Source organism: Trichogramma pretiosum, unplaced genomic scaffold (genome assembly GCF_000599845.2).
Source record: "Trichogramma pretiosum strain Unisexual culture from Peru unplaced genomic scaffold, Tpre_2.0 scaffold5, whole genome shotgun sequence".
NCBI lineage: Eukaryota > Metazoa > Arthropoda > Insecta > Hymenoptera > Trichogrammatidae > Trichogramma > Trichogramma pretiosum.
In genome coordinates this window covers 2,488,665-2,500,734 of record NW_019641672.1, presented here as the reverse complement: position 1 = coordinate 2,500,734, position 12,070 = coordinate 2,488,665, and the positions used below count along the sequence as shown (strand labels likewise).

Sequence of the window (12,070 nt, the reverse complement as noted above, 5' to 3'; positions counted from 1 at the left end):
GAAAAAATAATAAATTTCAAGCTTTAGAACATAAATACCAGAAACGAGCAGTAACATATTATATACATGTATGTAGTAATTACGTCCAAGTGCAGTAACACATAGATGGTCGCATCGAACAAAAGGGTGTCTTTCTCTCGTAACATCTATCGTCGCTTGCAAAATTTAGACTAATCGCGAGTGGCCCTCGGGTTAATGGATACAGGCGCGCAGTACAATAGCTCGAGGCCTATTTCAACGTTATATGCGTAAAGATAACGTGTCGGTAGTCATCAGTTCACGCAGCTGCGAGCAAGATAGGTATATTCGCATTGCTCCATGTATATGCACTTTCTCGATGCATCAATTGTCATTAGACAATCACGAGGGGGCCAAATATGCATCTGTCTCACTCACAGATCGACGAATTTTCATCTCGCGTCCTCTCGCTATCTCCCGCGCGGTCTCTTGTTTTTGCTACGACGTAATGACCGTTTATATATTCTCCCCTTTTCATTATCACGAACTCGTAATTTGAATGTATATAGATGTGTTTGTTGAACCTTTCTCATACACTTACAATGTACACCTGATACTACATCGGATAATGTCACATTTTACATTTGTTAAAACTAGGTAGATGAACATTTGTCGGCTATATACATTTAGTATATTAAAACTTAAGTTGGAAAAAAGAAAAAGTAACAATCATTTTTTTTAAATTAATACCACAGTCGTGTTGTCAAAAATAATAAAATTACAATAATGAGGATTATTCCATTAAAAAACTCTGAAATTCATTTGTATACTTTAATTTTAATAATAATATGTTTTTTTTCTCTGACACGTTTTAGCCTTTTTCTGTGATAAAATAAAAAAATTTGCGTGGTTCCTTTGAGCAAAGACGGTATTCGTATTTGTTATGTAAAATGTTGCCATAATAAGCTTTTTTGTTAATATATAATACCCTGTAACGTTTTGTGAATAAAATTTTTGTTCTACCGTTGTAAATCGAAAGATAGTCCTTGTCATTGACAATAGCTTTTTGAACTGAATTATTCTTGTAATTTAAATAAATTGAGAGTATTTTTTGAATTTACAAGACCAAATGAATTTAAAAAAAATTATGCGAGAAAGAATAATTTTGATTACTTGGTTATGGGAAATTGATTATTTTTTTAATTCTTCATATTTATAACAAAAGGAATTATTACCTGAAATTTTCAATACTAATAACAATGATTTAACAATACTAGTTTCAAATTTACTATTTAAGCCTCGCGCACTTGTCGGCAGCGTGGCCGAGCGGTCTAAGGCGCTGGTTTTAGGCACCAGTCCGAAAGGGCGTGGGTTCGAATCCCACCGCTGTCAAATTTTTGCCCAGAGAACTGAATAATTATTATTAGTTTATATCACGATATGTAACTGATGGATTTTCACAATATTGCGATTAACATACTGTTATTTAAGATTTTAAACATCATACTGAAACTCTTCGTCAAAATTTGATATCAGTTTCTTACATATTTTATTATAAATGTAGTCTTCTCGAACAATTATACAAGTTAAGACAGTGGTTTTTACTTATATCAACGTAATTATTATTTATTATGTGTATGAATAACGCACGTTGTTGTAGCCACGTTGTCTTTTGAATACTAAGTTTTTGTTTGGTCTATTGCAGTATTTTCGTTTGATTATAAGTTTCCATTCAGTAACTTAAGTTTGCTTCTGTGATGCTTGTTATTTTACTAAATTGTTTTATAATTAATAAAATGTCTTCAAGAGTTGCAAAATAAAGGTCCCACCGAGATTTGAACTCGGATCGCTGGATTCAGAGTCCAGAGTGCTAACCATTACACCATGGGACCGATGTTATACATTGAAATCTAGAACGATGAATAGCGGAGTAACATCGAATATGCGTTCTTTACGCAAGCTTTCTGCGCAGATCTTGCGCAAATCCAATATGCTTTATACCTGATGGATGTTACAGTATTAAAACTTTATTTTGGATTGCAATGAACTTACGAGCTTATCATTATTAGGAAAAAATATAAAAATGAATGATTTTTTAGTTTCGAATAAAATTTTTCTGCGTTAAGAGTGAATAATACTTGAATAGCTTCAATAAATAGCAGAATATACACTATGCTATTTTATTAATGATTCCATGTCTGTATATTTAAAGACTCATCAAATTTCGAAATTTTATTTTCAGTAAGATAAAAAAAAATTGTGAAGAGGTATAAGAGATTGAAAAATGTTCATATTTGCAATCTACTTTATTGTAAACCAACTTCAGTAATCAGGTTTTTTTGTATTCTTGTTTTTTTTTTTTAAAGGATGCGCCCAAAAATCAAAAGAACCTTTTTTTGCAATCATGCATATTAAATTTCCTCTTTTACGATACTTACGTGTTGTACTATACTCATAACAATGCTCGAGAGGTGTACACTTCTTCAAAACACCAATGGTCACAATTACAATCTCGAACTAGACGGATACCGACAAATTGCACTTTTTGTCATATATATCACCGAAAGAACAATTTTCCAAATTATATTGTTCATTTTTTCAACATTGAAATACAATTTTTTTGATACTGGCCCCTATTTTTTAACGTCAAAAAAGAACTTTAAAAATCTATCGATGTTCCATTCCGTTGAATCTGCTAAGTTATAAACATTTTCTTCAAAATTGAAGCACTTTAATGTATGCCTGCATATGGTTCTAATAAAAAGTATTTCCCCCAAAAATGTAGTGAATTTATTTTTAAAAGGTGAATTTTTGTGTATTTCAATAATAAATAATTAAACAAATATTCAAGCAAGTTGGAAAATCTAAATTTAATTTTTAAATTAAAATGTCTGATTTGTTGTGGAACAATATTATCTTTCCTTTTTCTTTTTTTTTTAGAATAAAAGAATTTTTTTGATTTTTTCTAGACCACAATTCAACTTATCGGCGAAAACCCGTCTCCAGTTTATTATGAAATGCTATTTCTAAAAGTGACAATAAGTGGGGATGTAGCTCAGTGGTAGAGCGTTCGCTTTGCATGTGAAAGGCCCCGGGTTCGATCCCCGGCATCTCCAATTTTTTTTTTCATGCAACACTTGTCATGTTATACTTTAATTATGTATGTTATCGAGTATTCGATCAAATTTTGATTTGATTCAAAAGTAATTCTACCAATCAGGTACTATTTGATGTGGCTTCACCTTTAAGTTCATCATTTTTATAAAGTAAAAAAAAATATAATAATATAAAAAAACAATTCATTTATAATTCTGTAATTTTATAACTTTATATTCTATATAATATATTTATATGAGTAAAAACTAGTAAGTACATTTTTTTTTGAAAATTACCAACGTTTTTCAAAGTTATCCCAAGTTCCATCAAACTTTGATGAAGTTTTTACAATTTTACATTTTTAAAAAATAGTCTGCTTTGGCCTCTGCGAGATTTCAAAAATTTCGATTTTTGAAAGACTTTAGCGAGACTTTGATCCCGAGACTTTTTCTCACAAAAAAAAATGTATTAAATAATCTGACGATTTTGTCAGATTCGTGGCAAGACTTTTTATCGTCCCAAAAAACCGTTTTGAAAAATCTGACGAATTTTTCAACTACCAGATACACTCGAATAGCTATGCACACACGCGGACATAGGTTGGGACACAAATACGCGCACACATTCACAATAATAATCTTCTAAATTTTGCTTCCATTTCTTCGCCCATAGATCCATTTTTTGCTGCACTGAGAAAAACCATTCATGGTATTTGATAATTTCATGAATAACAATTACATTTGTTATGTATTAAATGCGAGATCGTCTTCGAGCCTGCCTTAATCAAAATATAAAGGTTAAATGACAATCGATTTGGATAAACAAATAAATCCGACACTCAGCAACCGATCGTTGCCAGGCTAAGCGATCGCTGAATCTGTCTAACAGTTAGCATAACCCGCCTGTTTAAAAATAGTCAAGGAGAGAAGATCTAATAATGTAATTGCTGAGAATGCAATTACCGTGGAAATATTTTGAGAGTCATGGATGGTTTTTTTAGGGCAGCAAAAAATGGATCTAAGGGCAAAAAAATGGAAGCAAAATTTAGAAGATTATTATTGTGCACGTGTGCGCGTATTTGTGTCCCAACTTAGGTCCGCGCGTGTGCATAGGTATCTGTGTGTATCTGGTAGCTGGAAAATTCGTCAGATTGTTCAAAACGTTTTTTTTGGGATGGTAAAAAGTCATGCCACGAATCTGACAAAATCGTCAGATTATTTAAAATCATTTTTTTTTGTGGGAAAAAGTCTCGGGATAAAAGTCTCGTCGGAGTCTTACAAAAATCGAAATTTTTGAAATTTCGCAAAGAGGCCAAAGCAGACTATTTTTTAAAAATGTAAAATTGTAAAAAACTTCATCAAAGTTTGATGGAACTTGGGATAACTTTGAAAAACGTTGGTGATTTTCAAAAAAAAAAATATTACATGTCCCAATGAAAAACTATGCACAAGTTACCAAGAGGTAAGTCTGGGTAAACTTGAGCAAAGCTCAGACAGACATAAAAATTTTTGCGCGGTGTAGAGAATTTTTCGTAATCGATTATAAAACTACTTATCGAAAGCGTCTGATAGATCAGATCCCTTCGCCCGAGGTTGCGTTCGTGATTATTGATATTCCGAAGAAGTGAGCACTATCTAGATGGTGTAACTCAAATAGTTTGCTTTAAAAGTGTTGATAAGCGAGAACTTTGAAGAAATATGAAGGTCTAACACGCAAGAAAGAAAGAATTTTACATGAAAAGTATACAAAAAAGGCTCATGAAATTGGCTGTATCTCAGGGAAATATAAACATTTTGAATTTTGAAAAGTTTTCTAATAAAGAAAATAATTTTTTCCTAAAACTTGTTGATATTGTTTTTTTAATCATAAATCCAATTTGTATTATATGCCAACACATTAAATTTTGTAAAATACCTATTTGTAATTCAAAACATTGATTACCCATAGTAATTTTTCGAATGTGATTTTTTTAGATCTGATTTAACTTATAGCATTTTCCAGTTTTTTTCAATTGTGTTTTAGTGTGCTATATTTGGTCTAGCAGAATATGTGGGGATGTAGCTCAGTGGTAGAGCGTTCGCTTTGCATGTGAAAGGCCCCGGGTTCGATCCCCGGCATCTCCAATTTTTTTGTTCTCTGACAATTGTCACTGTTAGGTAGTAATGCTTCTTGACTATAGAAGTCATCTTATACTTCATGTGTTATTTTCCTCGACTATGGAGACTCCCTCTACGTCTCGGATTACTTCCCGACACAAGCATAATGCAACTAGATATTGTTGGATCATCTATTAATGTTTTTGTTTTGTATCGTTAGGTACATTGTAGATAGTATGTAGATATAATCGATATGTGACATTTTACATCAAATTTCTTAGTGTGGACGCGCGTGCCATTAATAGGCGAAATTGTTTAACTCGCTTGCAAAACCCCCAAATGTACTGACGCGTGGGTAAGTCGTTAATTGAGGGGAAAGGGGGAGAATAAAATAATAATACAAGAATTGACTGCTAGTTAATTGCAGGAGATCGAAAGAAGGTAAGAGTACAAGACTCGTCGCGACCGTGGATGGAATGAGACTGCATGAGGCAGTCGCGCGATGCGCTAGAAGAGCGATCGTCACGGGCCTCCGAAATGACTCGGGTGATATGCAAATGTGAGCATGCTTGCAGTTGCGGGGACGAGCAGAGTCAGCATTACCTGAACTCTGTGAGCCCACGTAACAGTACCTAGAAACAATATTATGTATGTTTTCGACTATTTTTCTTTACTTCCTGATGGTGTATCAGATTTTCAGAAAATTTCAATCTTCCCCAAGAAAAATCGTCAAATTAAGTTTAATATCTCTGAAACAGCATTTCTAAGAATTTTTTACATAGTTCCAATCGAAATCAAGAGTTTTTTTACACCGACTATTAAATGTTTAAAGATTAATTTTCATAATAGTTATTCAATAAAATGAAGAACGTATAAAAACACAAAATTGCACGCCACGCAAGCCTATACTATTTTAAAAATTACTAGACTTTTATGTGCGCGCTACGCGCGCATGGAACTCTTATGAGTATGTAATTTAATATATGAAAGATATTATTAACTACAGAGGGCGTATATAGATGACACTAAAATATTTCTTGTACTTACATGAAGTTGGCTCTAAGAGGGTTCAATTCGATCTATAATCGCAATGGCTCTTATATTAATTAGATTAGATTTTAAGAAAAAATCATGCAAAGTTAACTTCCAAATTATTTAGAATTTAATAAAATATTCTTTAGTAAGTATGAATAGTCATTGTTATTCCTTCTGCTATTCCTATGTGTTCGCGAACCTCGCAAAAAATTTATGCTTGGATATTTCAACATTTTTGATTTTAAAAAACCGAATCTGATAACTCGTTGGTATCCTCTCGTGGAAATTATATAATGTCTCGGAAACGAATAGGAAGATCAAATTCTGATGTAAAATAGGATGTGAATGTTCGAGGATTTACCGAGGGTCAGCACTGAAGCGTGTGACCACTGTCTCAGTATCATGTTTTTTTCTTTTAGAATTAGAATTGTATGCATTCTTGATAAATTCTTATTCGCACTCTGGTGAATTATATGATGCGTACAGAATTTTTATTATTTCCTCATAAATCTTTCCTATGAATAATTTTCATTTTTTTATTATTGTTCAATGTTCATATTTATTTTCATAAATGTACCAATTTATTTTAAATTATAGGATTTTTGAATATAAATATTTTTTTATAATTTCATTAATTTCTACTCTAAATAATTTTATGGATTTAGATCTCTGCAATGTCAACACGCTCAGGCTAAAAGAGTAAAATTTGATTCATAAAAGTGTATTCTGCGCACCCAACACTTTACCAACGCAGATTACACTTTTACGAAAAAGTTGTTGGAGAAAAGTTTAATTCGGTCAAATAATTCTTTCAAAAGTAGTTAGAAGGGCAAAATACACTTTTTCCCACTCTAACTAAAAATACGCAACTTTGCCGCTAATTTTAGGCTTTCGTAGGAAAAAATTGTATCATCAACTGATGCAGATATGGTTTTTTAACAAAACTCGTTATAGCACTCGCCTTCGGCTCGAGCTATAATCCCTCGTTTTGCTAAAAAACCATATGTGCACCCGTTGAGAAATATACTTATAAAGCATTTTACTACACTTTTCATGAAAGTGTTATTTGAACGAATTACACTTTTTTCGCAGGCAATGATTTGGTAAAAGTGTAATTTGTATCATTGACTCTTTTATGAAACGTGTAACGCACGCTAAAGTGTATTTTGCCCTTCTAACTCTTTTTGAAAGTATTATTTGACCGAATTACATTTTTTCTCCAAAAACTTTTTCGTAAAAGTGTTAAACTGCGTTGGTAACGGTTTTAAAAAGTGTAATCTGCGTTAGTAACACTTTTAAAAAGTGTTGGGTGCGCAGAATACACTTTTATATGTCAAATTTTACTCTTTTAGCCTGAGCGTGAAATTCTAAAAATGGTCCATATTTTCATGCTACTCACATAATTAGAATGTAAAGTCAACATTCATCGCTAGTTCACTTATAATATTTTATCAGTTCAGCGTCTTCTCTTATTAAAAACTAAGAAGATTTTCGTGATTATAAAGGTTCATGCATTTTTAACCTTGGATTAAAAGCTGTTAGTCCAAGACTCTTGGGCACTCCATAGAACAATTTAGTACCGTGAAACTGTTGACAACATGACAGGATACGCAAGTACGAGTATTACTACTGAATAAGAAAACGGTTTTTTTAAAGTGAAAAACAGCTTTGGAGATATTTATATAAGCCGAAAACGCGTTGAGTAAAAAAGCTTCTCCAAGCAATATAAGTTCTTGAGAATTGTTAGCTTGAAGACGGACACAGCAGTTTTTTTAATCTAACGGACCTTTGGGTTATCATACATATTTAATATCGTGATTAAAGGCACAAAACTCGAAGTGCTCGTTATTTGTATTTTAGGAGAGAAGACCTGATCTTTTCTTTTTAATCCTTGTATCTTATCCATTAATCTTTCTTCACTTTGTATTCGCAGCAAAAAATGTTTCCCTTGAATATTAGCATCTAAATATTTAAGAAAAGTTTTCTGCTGCTGTACGTACGGTAGTTATCAAAGTCAAAACACAACAACCATGACAATAGAAAATAAGTCTCGAAGTTTATTCTTTGAGTGTACATTGTGTGAAGAACTTGAAAGATACGAAAAAACTGCGAAGAAACACATTTTTGCTGAGCCTTTATTATCAGATGGATTCAAGCTGCTACACTTCCAATTAAAAATTTCGCATCGCACTTTTAGCGGTGCGAAAAATAATACGAAAAATGAGACTCGCGTGACGCATTGTTACGATAGAATGCGAAGAAGATGCATCTACGTACTTCGAAAAGATATGGAAGAGTATGTTTGTAAGGGTAAACGGGTTTCATGTAGTTGTCGATTGAATTATATAAAATGGTAGTGGGTGATTTCATTCAATCAACACAATAATAGGTTGATGAAATAAACATATGTCGAAATAGTGCTAATCCTTATCTGCTTTCATAATTTTGACAATTATCTTGCTCAAATGGAAAGAAAAAAATTTCCCAGAAAAATAAATAATAATTAATCATTCAGATTATTACGATCATTCATCGTGTGATGGTCAAAAAGCTAAATCCACCAATACATATAAAAAAGCTTCGCATCCATTCGAATCATAGCTGAAAAAACACTTTGTCCGAAAAGAAAACAAGCACTTGACGCTTAAAGCAATGCGTAAAAATGCCTTGATATGCACAATCAATCAGGCTTCTTTTTTATCTCGACGATGTATGTATAAAGTAATCCGGGTAGCATTAAAATTGTGTTCATATTCGAGAGAGGTGAAAGTTACAGCGAGAGACTATATTTAAGAAAAGGGCCATTTTATCTCGAGGGGACATCTACTATATCTATGTTGACATAGAGTATTGAAAAAGATTAGGACGGCAAGTACAAATACTAGTAGCAGTGGCTACGCATTGCTTATCGGTATACACTGCAGCAAATGCACTTTTCGCTGTTGGTTATTCCAAGTTTGCTTTGCTTCCAAGGCAATTTGTCATCTGCCACTGTCCGACTGCGAACTAAAGTGAGCGCACTACTAAAGCGAGTCCTTTGTACGTCTATGAACCAATCTCTAGCTCTGACATCACCACCAAGTATGAATTATTATTTGCGCTAATAAATTTATATTAATTATATCAGGTAGTTTTTAAAACAATTCCAAAACCTATATAACGAAATTGCTCACAAGTGTGCATCTGTTACATAACGAAAAATGCGTAAAAAATTATTGAAATACCGTATGTTAAAAGGTGTTTGATATCATTATAATTATGCGAGGGGTGGAAATATATTATTTGCAACTCCAAGTGTGATAGAAGATTATAGTAACCGAGAGAAAGAAAGAAAGCATAAAATCAGCGGCTAATTCTTCGGTTCTCTCGGCTTGTGCACCCTCGCAAATTTCGTCTCCTTAATAAACCGAAATCTTCTTCAGAGCCTCGACTTTTTTACTATCTGTTGCATGGAGGGCCGAAATCTAATTGGTCTTTCCCTTCGTCAGAATCTGCAATTGAATCATACTTCACACGTATACAGCATCAGAGCAAATATCTTCGCTCTCGTCTCGATGATTCGATGCGCTCAATACTTAACACTCGGCACAGAGATATGCGAGCGGAAAACCGCCCAGCAGCTCGCTAGAAACTTCTTCCTCGTACGTTCAGACGGTTCAAATCGCATTTGTAATGCTTATAAGGCTCAAAGTATAACCGCTCGTCGTACTGTGTAATCGTGTTATGTGCTCCACGCTACTTGAGGTGTGTAGGTTGTATTCTTGTATGGATCTTTTTTTGCTCCCTTCGACGTGACGAGTCCAAATATGATTTGCTTGAAGTCTGCGGTGGATATGATTTGCGCTTCACAAGCCACTCGATAAGAACAAAAATGACCCAACATGTATATGTTAAATACTTGATACTTTGCTGAAATGCCTTTTTGTTTATTATTAGTAGAGAATTTATTTATCCTCCAAAAGAAATTAATAGAAATTTGGTTACAGAAATTCCATCTATAAGTAAACATAATTTTATTTGAATGACTCGAATGCTCTTTTAAATTTCTTTGGCCTTGAAAAGAAATTGATTTTTTTGTCTGTCAGAAAGTAAACAGCGGCACGCACATACTCTTGGAATAACAATGTAAATTAATCTACGCTTGCTGATTTGCATCTACGTGATGTTGTTGTAAATCGTGTGCCCTCGCGCACACAGGCGCTCGTGTTTTTTACACAATTCAAAGCCGACCATTAACCCATACGTTTAGCTTTAATTGCTTGACAAAGTAATCCGGATCAAGTGGCAAATCACATCATCAATGCAAACGGAAAAATAAAACAAAAGTTCGCGCTTACGCAAAAAAGGGAGAATGTTAAAATAAAGAATAGGATTCGGAGAGCGTCGTCGCCGCACCCTATTCTGACTCTGAATAATAATTTAATAAACGCAAATCCTTTAATAGAAAGAAAATCGAGTGGCCTTTTGTCCGTCTCTCCTTGAGCGTAAATCTTTGCAGTCCGAGTTATACGTATCACTTGTCTCTTTCTCTCACCCTAACGCGTACACCGTGCGCACATACATACATACACGCGCACTCGCGCATACATATATATATTTACGGCAATGGCCCTCTGTATACATACGAAAACGTCAGTAGATTCCAAGTCACCCCAACTTAAATCCATCTATTGTAAGCAAGGCTACCCTTTGCTTGTAAAGTACACATATCGGAGAATTACAAACACACACAGATGCGCGGGTGCGTATATTATAAATTCGAGTGCGCGGGTCTTCGTGGCGAATTTCAATTTTGTACGTAATGATGCGAAATGATTGTACGGAAACTTTTCGTACACATATCGGACACATTGATGGCTCATAATTTGAGAGCAGGTAATATTACATTATAACATATGCGAATATTCATTTTATTTTCAATGAAATCGAAATTTGAGACTTTTCCACTTGAAAAAATATTTCATTTTTATTTTTACATGTTCCATCCATAAATTGACAAAAATGGTCGGCACTTTTTATCGAGCCAAGCGTTAAAAAATGATTTTTTTCGAATATTGGGTTTTAAATACAAATGACTAATGCTCTATAATGTTTATGAAACAAACACTGTGACTGATGTTGGTAACGTCTGACTACGCTGTAAAGAGGGTGCGAAATAAACCAGGACCTTTTTGACTCGACACAGATGGTCTTTCGAGGTGTGATTTCTTTCACTTTTTTAACACCCATACAAGTGATTTGCGCGTCGCTGAGCGCGTAAGAAGTTTGCAATTGTTAAGAGGTGTTGCGGAAAGCGAGTTAATGCTAATGTGGTATTGAACAAAGTACATCATAATACATTTGCAAATAATACATACTTGACGAATCATTTCTGTCATATAGATTCTACCTGAAGCTTTCTTGAAGCTTTGAAGTATGGGCTCGTTTTCAGTCAAATAAGGTTGTAACTTTAGTAATCTCAATATAAGGCACAGAAGAACTGCGCTATATTTATCAAAAATATAATGTTATCAGAATTGCAATTCATATTTTAGCGTGATTTTAAAATTATCAACAACATTTTTTATTAATTATTTAGATTTTATCATTTATGGGAAGTAGAAGCTTTCCAGTATGTTTTGTATTGAAGTATTTTTGATTTTAGAGTGAAATTCTGATTTTGGTTAGTAAAATCCAAAATAACTCTATTGTACCAGCCTCTTGAGGTCATGAATAGAAACTATAAAACAATATTTATTTTAAGAATAAATACAGGGAAAATCTGTGTTATAATTTTATATATTTAAGAATCTTCATTTCACGTTTACCACACTTACTTTACCTCGCAGTAATATTTTTACTATATTAAACGAATTTTCATACCAAAAATATAATGGAAAAAATAT

The 12,070-nt window shown here is 33.3% G+C and overlaps 4 non-coding genes across 4 annotated transcripts; 3 read left to right on the top strand and 1 right to left on the bottom strand.

Moving 5' to 3' along the window:
* Positions 1-1,270: 1,270 nt before the first annotated feature.
* Positions 1,271-1,350, top strand: Trnal-uag. The gene has a single exon. It is a non-coding gene; the product is annotated as a tRNA-Leu (tRNA).
* Positions 1,351-1,778: 428 nt separating this feature from the next.
* Trnaq-cug lies at positions 1,779-1,850 on the bottom strand. Its single transcript has one exon. It is a non-coding gene; the product is annotated as a tRNA-Gln (tRNA).
* Positions 1,851-3,002: 1,152 nt separating this feature from the next.
* Trnaa-ugc lies at positions 3,003-3,074 on the top strand. The gene has a single exon. It is a non-coding gene; the product is annotated as a tRNA-Ala (tRNA).
* Positions 3,075-5,105: 2,031 nt separating this feature from the next.
* Trnaa-ugc lies at positions 5,106-5,177 on the top strand. The gene has a single exon. It is a non-coding gene; the product is annotated as a tRNA-Ala (tRNA).
* The last annotated feature ends 6,893 nt before the right edge of the window (positions 5,178-12,070 follow it).